This window comes from Panthera uncia, chromosome A2 (assembly GCF_023721935.1).
Source record: "Panthera uncia isolate 11264 chromosome A2, Puncia_PCG_1.0, whole genome shotgun sequence".
Taxonomy (NCBI): domain Eukaryota; kingdom Metazoa; phylum Chordata; class Mammalia; order Carnivora; family Felidae; genus Panthera; species Panthera uncia.
This window is the reverse complement of record NC_064816.1, coordinates 95,782,365-95,794,139: the sequence shown is the minus strand read 5'-3', so window position 1 is coordinate 95,794,139 and position 11,775 is coordinate 95,782,365.

The window sequence follows — 11,775 nt, the reverse complement described above, 5'->3', positions numbered from 1 at the left end:
CAAGCAAACCTGCTTTGCCGAAGGTGACAGCTTGCTCCAGACACTCAGAAACTAAGCTTGCAGTTTCATGTCATGTTCTTAGAGCAGTATCTGGGAGACAGGTCTCAAGTTCTTGAGAAGGGTTAAGAGGGTGTAGGGGTCGGTGAGACTCTTCTCCTAGAGTTATCATTTCTATTACTTCAAGACAAGTTAATCCAGATCCATGCTGGGGGTTTGGGAAAAAAGGGGGTTTAGGAAGTCTTATCCCTAATCCCAGTAGCATATAAATGAAGTAAGATGGCAGCACTATGGGACTATCAAGACCCTATAATGAAGTGCTGCACAATGTGAATGCAGAACCCACTTCAAAAGCTTTACAGAACCAGAAAAAGAGAAGATCATTGTGGACGGAAGTGGAAAAGGCAGGGCTTCAGCTAAGCCTTTTCATTCACTCAATAAATATCTATTGAATACTTTCTATGTGCCAGTCACTGAACTGAGTGGAGACTGGTAAAAAAGAAGATATGGTCCCTAGTCTAAAAGAACTTATGTTCAGGGGCATCTGGGTGGCTCAGTCAGTCAGTTGGGCGTCTGACTTTGGCTCAGGTCATGATCTCACGGTTTGTGGATTTGAGCCCCATATTGGGCTCTGTGCTGACAGCTCAGAGCCTGGAGCCTACTTTGGATTCTGTGTCTCCCTCTCTCTCTGCACCTCCCTGCTCGTGCTCTGTCTCTGTCTCTCTCAAAAATAAAATAAACATTAAAAAACCCTTATGCTCAAATAGGAGAGCGAGGTCTTAAAGACTTACAGGTTAGAAAGAGGGCAATGAGAAAAATAAATAGGGTTATTACAGAATAAAAAGAGAGGTAATACTTTAGACAGTGTGGTCAGGGAGGGTCTCTCCCAGGAGGTGACATTTTAGCTCCTTTGGATGATAGGAAAGATGGAGCCATTAGAGCATCCAGAGGAGGAGCACTGGATAGAGGACCACTCATGTGAAGGATGAGGGTGAGGAAGCTGGGAGTACATAAGCCTGAGCATGAGTTGTGGGAGATAACCCAGAATTACTGATGCTGGGTGTGGGGAGAGGGATGATTTTAAGGAAGAAATTGACTAGCCTAGAGTTGTACCTCATCCTTCCACCTGGGCCCCTTACTGATATGCTTTCCCTGCAGAGGCATGCTAAAGAATATGTCCAAAACTTCCTGAAGCACAAAAAATAGAGTGAAACTGAAAGCTGACTGTTCCATCAACTGATCATTCACAGACCACCTTCACATCTGGGAGCCCAAGTCTCTAAGTCTTCTATCTTCCTTAAAAAAATTTCTTTTAATGTTTATTTATTTTTGAAGGAGAGAGATACAGAGTGTGAGTGGGGGCAGAGGCAGAGAGAGAGGGAGACACAGAATCTGAAGCAGGCTCCAGGCTCTGAGCTGTCAGCACAGAGCCTGACACAGGGCTCGAACCCACAAACTGGGGGGTCATGACCTGAGCCGAGATTGGACGCTCAACTGACTGAGCCACCCAGGCACCCCACTTCTATGTTCCTTCTAAAGAGCTCTCATCTTTTCCACATCTGTGAGAAGAGGAGATGATTTATTGTGATAATATTTGTTTATCATACAAATGTGAAATGTGTTTTCCTTTAAAAAAATTTTTTTTAATGTTTATTTGTTTTTGAGAAAGAGAGACAGAGTGAAAGCAGGAGAGTGGCAGAGAGAGAGGGATACACAGAATCCAAAGCAGACTCCAGTCTCTGAGTTGTCAGCACAGAGCCTGACACGGGGGATCGAACCCACAAACTGAGATCATGACCTGAGCTGAAGTTGGACGCTTATCCAACTGAGCCACCCAGGCGCCCCATAAAATGTGTCTTCCTAAAAACAATGGTGTGTGTGTGTGTGTGTGTGTGTGTGTGTGTGTGTGTGTGAGACAGCCTTGCATCTCTGAAGTCTGGATTGGGGTGGGCCCCAGCTTCCTTCCCTTGCCTCCTGCTATTCACTCATGTGTCAGTTGAGATCTGCCAGAGCCCCTCTCTAATGGTTCCCAGGGCTGTGCTTAGAGCCATAGAGCCAAGACAGCCTTTGTCCATGGGGATCATCACTGGAAGTCCTTTTTCTTGCAGTTCTGTGAAAGTATTTGTTTTAGTGTTTCTGGCCCTCATTCTTTGGAAACCATTGTGAAGCGCTTTCATCATAGTACTCAGTACTGGCCCACCCAACTTGGCATTGCATCAGCTGAAATTCTGTCCCTGATTCAAGGGTGTTGCATTATTTCAAATAGGTCATTAACCAAAAGACTCTGTAATTCCCCTCATGGTGCTACCTTAGAGAAGAATATCACCTTGGCCTGCGTTTATTTGTAAATAGCCTCAGGTCCTGAAGTATAAGCAAGCCCTGCACCCATGAGATGTGCAGGATTAGACCCATATATCCTCCTGATTTGTCCTGGAAAGAGATTTTTGGTACATTTTTCTGTACGGACCACAATCCCTGCTCTTGAACAAATTGCTTCTCAGACTGCCTTCCTTCCTACAAAACAGTATGTGTCTCAGAAGAGAATCCATTGCTGAAAAAGGAGGGAAAAAAACAGGCATGCCAAATCTTTATAAAAGGTAACTCCTTCATAATAAAATCTTTAGAAATTAAACCCTAAAGATGAGAAGAGGTGAATCACCTAGTCTCTCCATACAAGGGGGTGGGACATGCTAATGTTATTAGGATACAACATAAAAATATAAACTTTATAATTAATAATCAAAGGGATAAACATAAACACCATGTTCCAAGAGTGGATAATCTAAAATATAAGATATTTATGGCATAGTCTATATTTTTAGGAAGGGGATCCTTTTTGTGTCTATGCATAGAAACATAAGAAAATATTTTTAGTGAAAATTAAATTGATTCTATGATGACTATATTGTTAAGGATGCAGTATATCTGCATGTACTTACTTCTCCCAGTGCCTTTTTAAGTTCCAAATTTGAAGCTCACAATACTACTTTGACTAAACACATGTCCTTCCTCTGAGGAAATTCACATATTTTGGGGATACTAGTCCATCCTGAGAGTGGAGAATACACAGGGAATTTTGTTTAACTTTTCAGGTGAGATTCAGTAAGGTGTTTTTTGACTAGAAATGTCCAGTCCATTGGTCAAAGAGGACGTGAGCAGTAAATCAGTGCAGCAAGCTCCATGAGCCAGGATGGATAGGAAAGGTGACCGGCCTGTGACCATGCTGCCCCATTCAGATCTGTATTGTCAATTTATGGCTTCCTGCTGGGCACCTGAGGCTGGAAGCAGCGTCGTCTAACTGCACCAAGTATTAATGGAGTGTACAGCTTTGCTCATCACTGGGAGATTACCGGATTACATGAGATAAAAAAAGGGAAGGTCATCGGATCAGCTGACATCGGGTCCAATTTAGGCTTTAAAACTATAACAACTTCTCGGCTTTTAAACAAGCCTATCAGCAACTTTTCTTTTTCAAGGCTAAAGCCACCTTTTCAAGGGCTTCTCAGAAGTGAAGGCAATGAATTTACAAGTGTTCCCAAGAGTGCATAATGGGTAGGTATCCAAGTTTCAGTTTCCTCATCTGTAAAATCAGAATAATAATATCCACCTCTTAGGGCTGCTGAAGGATTCAGACAAATTAAGTAAAACTCATGGTACTGCCTAGAATAGAGTGAGCCCTCAGTAAAAATGAATGGTTATTATGTATCAGGAATCTTGGTGCTTTTTACACATTATCTCCTTTTTTCTGGAAATACAAGTGTTTTTTAAGAAGTATGACTTGGTCCCATTTAATTTGTTTTACACTGAGCTATAAACAGATAAACATATTTATCCATCCATCTATCCACCCATGCATGCATACAACAAGTATTTATTCAGTCCCTATTAGGTTTACTCTGTGCCAGGCACAGCTCCAGGTGCTAGAAGGATAGCAGCAAAAAAGACTGACAAGGTCTCTGCTTCCGTGGAATATAAACTTCTCTGGAAGAGACAGACTAAACAAGAAACATATATGCTATATGAAATGTCAGGTTATAATAATAAATAATAGGAGGAAAAAGTGAGAAGGCAGAGGATGCCTGGCAGAGATGGGGGTTGTCTTTGATAGAGTGGTCAGGGAAAGCCGCCGTGGAGGTGACATTTAAATGAAGACAGGAATGAATGGAGAGAGTGAGGCATTTGATGATCTGGGAAAACAGTGTTCAAGACTAAGGATATGGGAAAAGCAAAGGTCATGAGGTCGGAAGAAGCTTGGAGTTTCCAAAGAAGAGCCAGAGAGCCTCAAGGTCTTTGTTCATTTCTTCTGCTACAGCAGCCTCCTGGCTGGTCTCCCTGCTTCAGCTCCTAGTACAGTAACCAAGAGCTTTTATTTCTTTCTAAACTTAAACAGATCATGTTATTTCCCAGATCACAACACTATAGTGGTTTCCCCTCTCACTTGAAAAAAAAAAATCCAAACTCCTCATGTGGCTTTCAAGGGCCACCCAAGATCATCCCTATGTTTTCTAGTGGCCTATGTTTTCTCTCTCCTCTCCAGAAAGGAGTGAAGACAGCATGGTGAGATACCAGTTAGGAGCTGCTGTAGCCAAGGTAAGAGCTGGAGGCTGGAGTGGTAGTGTCGGGGTGGGGCAAAGCAGAGTGGGGATATACTGAGAGAAATGCTGACAGGACCTGCTGAAGGACTGGCTGTGGGCTCTGGCTGTGCAGCTCCTTGGTTTCTCCAAGTTGTCAAGTGCTGTTAATGGCTCCTCCTAGTTTGGGCCTCCTGTTTCCCTGGAGGCATTATTTTTCTGTAGCATACTAAAATGCTACACATGTAAAACTTGATTTTTTAAATGAACAAACTTTCCCTCATGAAATTTCATCTCTGTGTGGCCTCAGAATTGAAGCCAATTCTCCATAATTGTAGTGAAACATCACCAGTATGGGTGGACATTCTGCAGGGGGATTATTCAGGGCCCTGAAGGAGGGGTAGAAAGGGAAAACAGATGAATATTCCATCATATTTATCAGCATTATTTATACATCACTGTTCTGATACAAATATTTTACTGAAAGAGATTTGACAGTGTTGGCTAAAAAAGAGTTTTGAATTATCTGTCTCTATTATTTTGACTATGGAACTTATTTTACAAGGTTGAGAATATTAAATGTAGGAGAAGGTATTTTGCAAACAACCAATGTCCTAGGCCTGGCAAAGTAATCTGGTTCTCATTCCGTCTCTCACTCTGCTCCATCCATATTCTTCTCATTGCCATTTCTAGAACATGCCTCCTTAAGTATTTCTACCAGCTATTATTTTTGCCTGGAAAGCTCTTATCCCAGATACCAAAATGCTAACTCACTCACCTGGCTCTAGTCTTGCTCAAATGTCACCCTCTCAGTGAGCCGTTCCCTGATTATTCTATCTAAATTGCACCCAGTTCCCTACTCACTTCCTTTGCTCCTGATCTCTCTTATCCAGTTCTATATACTCTACAGCACATATTCTAACCTACTATATAACTTACTTTTGCATTTTGTTTTGTTTATTGTTTCACTGGGATGAAACTCCATGAGGGCAAAGATTTTTTTTTTTTTTACCTTTTTTGCTCATTGACATCACCCAAACACTTAGAATAGTGTCCGAAATATAATATGAGGCACTCAGTGAACACTTACCAAATGGAAGAATGAACGAATGAAGAGTTATTTTTGTTTTAACATGGTGAGGTAAGAAGTGGAATGAAAGAAATCTCAGGATAAGGACATAAGCTATATGCCTATCATAAATTCAGACATGACTTCCCATGAGAGGTATTCCTAGAGATCTAAAATAGCCTCGTGGGGAGCAGAAATGGGTGAACAGAGCCACATAGCTGATCCTCTGCCTTTTGGCGTTAAATCATTGGGGGTTAAAGATGACCTTCAAGGCCTTCCTACTGTGTACTAAATGAGGACGTAACTCATTCTGGGGAGAAATTTCTAAAACAAGGGCATCAAAGGAAGTTGGCACCCTCATTACCTCTGAGCCCTCCCTCTTTGGACCAGGGCCAGAGTCCTCAGGAGATGAGGCTGGAAAAATAGTGGGGCTAATAAAAAGCTAAGTATAAGGCAGCACTGTTTTGCAGCCTAATAGCAGGGTGTGATGGCTGTGGGGGGAGGATATTTCCTTACACACCCACTTCAGTTTGGAAATTACTGGCATATCAAGGAAAAATGGCCTCATAGGACAGTAGCAGAGAAGTTGCTCCAAGAGCGTCATGCATGTCTTCTGGTAGCTGGGTCTTAAGGAGGAATACAGGGGATTTGTGCAAGTGCACAGTGATTTTCCCCTGGGACCCCTAGAGGAGGGCAGATGGATTGTCAGAAGTGAAGAGATTTAGAAGGGACTATACCTTGGCCACCCAAGTAGGGTCACAGAAGACCCCAAAACTGGTATATTATTTTTTGTTGCTGAGACTTTGCTATACCAAGAAGGATGTGCTTTGAGGAAATTCCCATTTGGTCAGGCTTATTGCTAGTGATCACTATCAGAATGGGAAGAAATTAAAAATCTTGGAACCACTTAAAATAGAGGATTTCTAAGCCAAAGAAGGTCTTTCTAGGCTCTATATCAGCCCCTGTAGGGCTGTAGCCAGCCCCTGCTTCTCTATTCTTATGTAGCAGTGGAAGAAATGAGACCCCGCACTGATGAGTATGCCTAATATTCCCGATCACTCTACAATAAAAGCAGTCCAAAATTACTTGGGAATTTGGGAAAGGGGTCAGAGACAGGACACAGAATCATACTAGTCCCGGCAGATTTCCATATCAGTGTCATCAGCTCTAAGTTCAGAGTGGTGCGGTGGTGAGACCTTCCTACTGAATGTGGAAATCACACATGCAAAATGAAGTTGGTGGCACCAAAAGGAAGAAAAAAGAACTAAAAGACCTATTTCTCTGAAACTCAACTTTTCCTTTTCTAGACTGCTTGACAATATTTCAGAAAGCAACTCTCTTTCTAGACTTTGGCATTTTTGTTCCCCCAGGAGAAAATGAAAAAGGATGCACTGAGGCAATAGGCAAAATTGTTTGAGATTTCCCAAAGTCATAATACTGAAGTACAATTGCACTTTTCCTTCAGTCCCTTGAGGAAGAATACTTAAAGGGAAGTAGCATGGAAATAAAATAAGAAATAGAAAAATTATGGAAATTTAACTTCTTGAGTACTCATGCAACAAATCTGAGATGATTTCTAGACCACAAATGGGAGAAGCTCCAAGTTGGTTTAGGTTTTAAAAAATAAATACTCATTTATTTACTTTGTAATGCTATAATGTCAAAAAGGAGAACTCCACACCAATTGTAATGGGCATTATAAAAACCTCTAGTTTCTATTAGTTCCAATACTTTTCCCTCTTCTTGCCCCAATACTTTTTCCCGACTAGTATTTTTTTGTGTAAGTGATGTCACAGAAATGCAAACTGACAGCACAAGAAATTGCTGAGTTCCCTCAGAAGCATCATGGTCCCAAAGTTGTACAACTTTGTGAAGAGTGTCAGGAAAGGGAGACATGATATTGCAGAAGGACCCTTTTTGAAGTCACAGGAAGCAAATTCTTTACATTTAGAAGGACTGGCTATCTCATGGATATGGACTTTGTGAGGTTCCATGATTTCCCATTTGTTGATAGAATACAACAATGTTCCAGGGCTCCCTAAATTGTGTTGGGAGTGTAAATAAGTACAACACAAAGTATAAATAAGCACATGAATAAAAATACACACTTCTTTTTTGTTTCCTCTCTGGCAGCAGCAGCATGCCTGGCTTACTGCCGAGTAGGGGGAAAGAAGCAGACAGAGTTATGTTTCCTTTTAGACTTTGAAACAATAAGTTTGACCTCTCGGCAGCAGTTTCCAATCCAGGCAGATCTTCTGAACTACTCTAAGGAGAGCTTTTGAAAATTATAATCATTGGGTTATACCCCAGACTTGCTGGGGGTGTGATGGGAAAGAGACATCTACATTTTAAGAAGCTCCCTGAATGACTCTTGGGGAATGCAAGGGTCTAATGTCTAGAAGTTCCATGGAAGGGCAGGTTAGTTTAAGGGATCTCCCTGAAATGCTAGAGATGCCTCTGTGGGATGTGGGGTTTGTGTGTGTGTGTGTGTGTGTGTGTGTGTGTGTGTGTGTCTGTTTAAAGAGATGGGAAGGAGGGGTAGAAAGTAGGCAGTTATGTCCTGGGATGTATACAGGGAGGATAAAACTTTACAGAAGTTCTTACAGAACAATCACCATTCCAGAAATCCCTTGATTCTGGACCTTATCTGAGAAAGAAGGAAAACAAACCATGCTAGCCTTCACTGAATGCATTTTAACACTGTGCTAGGTATATGAATTCATTTATTCATTCACAATCAAGAAGCTCATCCCACGTGCCAAGCACTGTGTTAAATGTCAGGATTACAAAGAAAAAAAAGGACAATCCATATTTTTAAGGAGCCCACAGGTGATCACTAACCAGAGAAAAAATGTGCTATGATTAAGGGGGCATGAGGTGCTTTGGGAGACTTTGGAAGGTGCTTTCAATTCAGACTGGGTGTGGTGAGAAGATGAGTCAGCGAAGCTTTCGGAGATGTGGAACTTAAATTAAATCTTAGATAATTCTAATTCGAATATTAACTACTATAACTATTCCAGTATGGTTGGAGCAGAGAGAGTTGTGAGAGGGATAGGAAGGGGTAGAGGAAGGGATAGAGTGAGAGGTGAGATGGGAAAGGGAGGTGTATTGGAGCCAAGTAAAGAGTTGCCTTGACTTTACTCCGAGTGCAGCAGAGGAAGAGTCAAAGCAGCCAAAGACAGGATCACATACATTGTGGTTGAGAAAGCACAGTATGGTGGCAGCATAGAGAGTGTAGGGGGTTACATGAGAGATGTGAGCCTGATGGCCTGAGAGGAAGCAGTGGGAGTTGGAGTGGAGAGGAAGGGACTGACAGGTTGGCAGGGAGAGCAACACATCAAAGGTGGTGCTCCAGTTTCTTTTTCAGCAGCTGGATGGATCACAGTGTCACTCACCATTCACTATTTGCTTTAACATAGCCCTTCAGTTTGCCTTCAAAATAACCTGATGTCATTTTTAACAGAAAAAGATAGGAAAACTCTGAGAGATCAAACAGAAAAATGGAGAAAACTCAAGGTTTCCAGCTCGTAAGCTGGGAGGTGGGATCCAAATTCAGGTTGGCCTGAGACCATGTTTCCAATGCAGATGCAAAACTTAATACAACTAAGAAGAAGAAGAAGAAGAAGAAGAAGAAGAAGAAGAAGAAGAAGAAGAGGAGAACAAGGAGGAGGAGGAGGAGGAGGAGGAGGAGGAGGAAGAAGAAGAAGAAGAAGAAGAAGAAGAAGAAGAAGAAGAAGAAAAAGAAGAAGAAGAAGAAGGAAAAGAATATGGCTTTCAGTAGGCTACATGCACAATAGCAACAACATAAGCTAAGATCTGAAAAGCAGAATCCCAGTACCTGAAATTTATTCCTGACAGCAGTTAGCATGGTGAGATATGACCTCCTTTTTGACAAGGTTGTCAATGGTCTCTCCTGTGCTATGCAGTCTTTTTATACCTCACTGATGGCAAATAGGATTGAATCAAGATTTTAAAGAGGAAAAAATGTGCTCATAAAAAAAAGTGCAATGACACATCTTAACTTTTGTCTCACAGATTTTGCCACCTCTAAAATAAATTTGTTTAAAAACAATTATCATGCTGGAGGAATTTAATTTAAAATTTTTTTGACAGAAAAATAGATCTTTACCCAGAATCTTATATGGTAGTAATGTGACATGATACTTTAAAGGGAGTACACTGAGGGTCTAGGCTCTCTGAGCTAAAGGGTTATACAGAAGTCGTCATGATGTCAGGACATTGACAAAGATGTCATCATTCGAACCTATCTGGGCAATGTATAGGTTATCTCTGCAGCCACCAAGTCTACGTCTGGCTGTTTGATGATGTGGTCTGAGCTTGAACTTTTGCTGGTTTTTCTGGCTGGAATTGTATGTAATCTGTGTGTCTTATATCTTTGAATTACTTTCTGCCTCTCAGTTTTGCTGGAAGCAGCTTCTTTATTAGTGGAGTAGGAAACTGTCCTATATAGGAACATTTGTACTATTTCTTGAGTCCACGTTTTCATGCTTTGAGTTGGCTGCGTATTAAAGATGGGTTTGATTTCGATCGGCTTCCTATATTCCCCCTCCCCCCAGTGTTTACCTTTATCTAACTTCTCTCACTAAATATACTTTTCGTCTCCCATTCGAGAACAAACACACCCCCACTGGGAGTTAAATTTGTTGGTTTAAACAGTCTATTGGTTCATCACTCCCTTTGCTGGGCTTCAACTTGCCGAGACCTGCACTGGGGCTCCTGACGCTTTGGTTTTCCCATCTGTTGGACTGCCTTCACTCACCTTGAGAGGTCACTGTGAGGCATAGCTCATAAATGTCATCATAAACTGCTCTGCAAAACTGCGTTTCAACATCGGTGATGCCAGATTCAAAAGAGCTTGCTTGTGTGTATCTTGTCCAAAGAAAAATGTGGTGGCCTTTTGATGCTGGACAGCATAGTGAAGAGCTGACAATCTTTACATTTCCTATGGCAGCCTAGACTGCATTTTCTTTCAGCTGTCCCTGTTAGCAGTGGCGTTCTAGCATTCTTTCCTATTAATAGCAGCAAGCAGGCTTGCAGGTCAATTTTTTTATTCTCTGTTCCTTTACTTAGTTGGAAGGGCCTCCTTTCCTTAGTTTTTAAGAGCAGGGATTTTGAGACAGTAACCCCACCCTTCCATAGCAGGTCACGTAAATGCCTAGACACCACCCACCCCCCATGGGCAGCTGGCCCATTTATGCAAGAGAACAATAAGGAGATGGTTCCTTTGCTTCTGCTTCTTTGGCAATGTAGGAGAAGGAGGTGGCTGAAGCCAGACACGTTGGCTCCATGCACATGCCCAAGCCGTTTTCAGTCTCACCCTGTTGAGCAACAAGAAGGCAACTGTCTCTATGTTAACATCACCAATGATGATGTTATAACTGGATTGGCTAGGTTTTTTCACTGAAACGCTGGCTTAAAGGGTGTGTCATGTGTCTGTAAAACATAAATGGAAAGAACCAAAAGAGAAGAGAGGCAAAGTGAAATCACTCCTTTCTTGGCAAGGAAAAAAAGATTCTGTTTTCGAATAAAGGCAATTACCACTATAGCTGAACAAAGAACTAGTCTGAGACACCAATCAATCACTTCAATATGGAGGTCTTTAGGTGTGTGAAACTCAGTCACATATAAACTGAACGTCTATGTAACTGTTAATTTATCATTCAGGCCAAAGGCACTTCCTACAATCATTTTCAAATTCTTCTGCTGAGCTAGAACTTTGCCACATCTGCTATTGCCGGCACTTTTTTGCTTTCTTGCCTTGGTGCCTGCTGTTCTTTCTTCGTGAAATGCCCTTCCAGTCTTTTTCATTTGGGGAATGTATATTCACTTTCTAAATTCCATGTCAAAGATCATCCCTACCTTTTCTGTGCTCCCAGGCAGAAATTGTTGTTGCGGAGGGGCTCTGTTAAAATTCAGGCTAGCATTGGTACCTTTAATCATCCCACAGCACTGTGACTTCCTTGAGTTGAGGGGTTGTTTCTTGTTCATTTCTATATCCTTGGTGCTTTGTACAGGTCTACACATTCATAAGGGTAGAACTCACTCCCCTGTAACCATAGGGTAGAAATGTTTTAGTTGTCCAGATTTTAGATGATGATATTTGTTAAAAAGGGATCT